Source organism: Lactuca virosa, chromosome 4, assembly GCF_052849685.1.
Source record: "Lactuca virosa cultivar CGN04683 chromosome 4, Lactuca_virosa_CGN04683_v6, whole genome shotgun sequence".
In the NCBI taxonomy this organism is placed as follows: Eukaryota; Viridiplantae; Streptophyta; class Magnoliopsida; order Asterales; family Asteraceae; genus Lactuca; species Lactuca virosa.
Genome location: NC_136429.1, coordinates 477,960,662 through 477,963,460, shown reverse-complemented (window position 1 = coordinate 477,963,460; position 2,799 = coordinate 477,960,662).

Below are 2,799 nucleotides of genomic sequence, written 5' to 3'. Positions count from 1 at the left end.
GATATCATTCTACAATCTTTACCTTCATGTTATGATCAGTTCCGCATGATCTATCATATGAACAAGGAGGAGGTCACACTTAGCAAAGTTCAAGGGAGTTTGAGGACTGCTGAAAGTAGTCTCAAAGGTAAATCAGTTGTTCCTACTCCTACAGTGAATCCCCCTGTTCTGGCAATTGGAAAAGGAAAGGGGAAGAAGAGCAAGGCTCCCTCCAAGAGCCGCAAAGGAAAGTCTCTTGATGGATCCTATTCAAGTGGGACCAAGTCTGGTTCCGCTGCTCCCTCTTCCATTCCTAAGGAAGCAGAGTATTTCTACTGCCATGATAAAGGGCACTGAAAGTGAAGCTACCCCAAATACTTACAGGATGTCAAACATGGGAAGGTTAAGGCCATCCATACAGGTATTTATATTATTCTGTCTAATAACTCATCGCATTCTTGTTCTTGGGTCCTTGATACAGGTTGTGGAATTCACATTTGTTCTGATTTGCAGGGACTAAAAAGAAGAAAGTATGTGCAACACCGGAAGATGAACTTTATCATGGGGAATAGGAAGGTTTCACCTATCTCAAATATTGGAGTTTATTCTTTATTGTGGAGTAGTGGGTTAGAAATAGATTTGAATAATTGTTGCTACTCGTCTGAAAAGGCAAGAAATGTTATTTCCTTTCATGGATTGTACAAACAAGGTTTTAGTTTTTCATTTGATAATGAAATTGGTGCTATTAATTCTTTTTAAAATGGTGTATCTAATTTTAAATCATTACCTTGCAATGGTGTATATGAAACTGTGATGGTTGTAGACAACATAGGAAATAATGTGTTGCACATTGATTCTTCCAATAAATTGGATAAGGCATGCTAATGGAATTTTCGTCTTGGACATGTCAGCAAGAAGCGCATAGGCCAATTCCAAAAGGCTGGAGTTTTGGAGTCATTCGACTTAACGTCCGATGATACTTGCGAATCTTGCTTGCTTGGAAAGATGACTAAATCACCCTTCACTGGTACTTGTGAAAGGGGTGAAGGTTTGTCGGATCTCATACACACAGATGTGTATGGGCCCTACAGAACTGCCACAAGGGATGCTAACCGCTTCTATGCGACTTTTACTGATGATTACAGTAGATATGGTTATGTCTACTTAATCAAGCATAAGTCAGAAACCTTTGAGAAATTCAAAGAGTTTAAACAAGAAGTGGAGAATCAGCTGGGCAGGAAGATAAAGATGCTCCGATCAGATCGGGGTGGTGAGTATCTTAGCATCGAGTTCCTAGACTATCTTAAGGAATGTGGGATTGTTTAGCAATTGACGCCACCTAGGACACCACATCTTAATGGTGTGGCTGAGAGGCGCAATCGAACCTTGTTGGACATGGTTCGTTCCATGATGAGTCGAGTTTCGTTACCTATCTCATTCTGGGGGTTTTCTTTAGAGACTTTCGCCCATATCCTTAATCGAGTCCCAACTAAGAAGGTTGCCAAAACATCTCACGAGATGTGGACAGGGAAGGTTCCCTCGTTAGCACACATCAAGGTTTGGGGTTGCGTGGCTTTCGTGAGGCGTGAGACTCACGAAAAGCTCGAAGCTTGTAGTGAGCGGTGTATTTTCATCGGCTACCCACAGAAATCCTTTGGTTATCTCTTATACAGACCGAGTGACAATGTTGTCTTCGTTGCAAGGAAAGGAGTCTTGAGAGAGAGAGAGAGAGAGTGAGAGAGAGAGAGAGGGAGCTCATAGGCCAAGGAGACAGTGGGAGGCAAATTGACCTTGAAGAACTTCAAGAGTCAAGTGGTGAAGGAACCTCAAACACTAGCAATCAACCTGAGGAGGAAACTCCAGTTGATCCAATTGACGAGTCCTTACCTCTGAGGCGTTCCAGTAGAGTTAGAAATACGCCTGAGTTTTATGGTTTCCCTATTACTACTGAAGGTAATACATTTATCAGTGATAGCACACTGGTAAAATTTGGATGAACCTAACAACTACAAGGAAGCCATGGCAGGCCGCGAGTCTACTAAATGGAAAGAGGCTATGGATAGCGAGATTCAGTCCATGTATGACAATCAAGTTTGGAACTTGGTTGACAATGTACCGGGTCGTAAGATAGTCGAGTGCAAATGGATTTTCAAGAAGAAGACCAACATGGATGGGAAAGTACACACTCATAAGGCGCTACTGGTTGTGAAGGGCTTCACTCAAACTCTGGGAGTTGACTATGATGATACCTTCTCACCAGTGGCGAAGATTAAGTCTATTATGGTTATGCTTGCCATAGCTGCATTTCATGACTATGAAATATGGAAAATAGATGTCAAAACCGCTTTCCTTAATGGAAAGTTGGCTGAGGATGTTTACATGAGTCAGCTAGAGGCTTTTGTCAATGCAAAGTACCCTAATAGAGTGTGTAAGCTTGAGAAATCCATTTATGGATTGAAACAAGCATCTCGCAAATGGAATCTTTGTTTCGATGAGAAAGTCTAAGAGTTTGGATTTTAGAGAAGCGAGGATGAGTCTTGTGTATATGTCAAGGATAGTGGGAGTATAGTTAGCTTTTTGGTGTTGTATGTAGATGACATACTACTCATAGGAAATGACATTCCAACCTTGCAGGAAGTTAAGTCCTGGCTTGGGAAGTGTTTCGCTATGAAGGACCTTGGAGAAGGTGCTTACATTCTAGGGATAAGGATATTGAGAGACAGGAGTAAGAGACTAATTGGACTTAATCAAAGTACCTACTTGGAAAAGGTGTTGAAAACATTCAGCATGATGGATTCCAATAAATGTGACTTACCGATC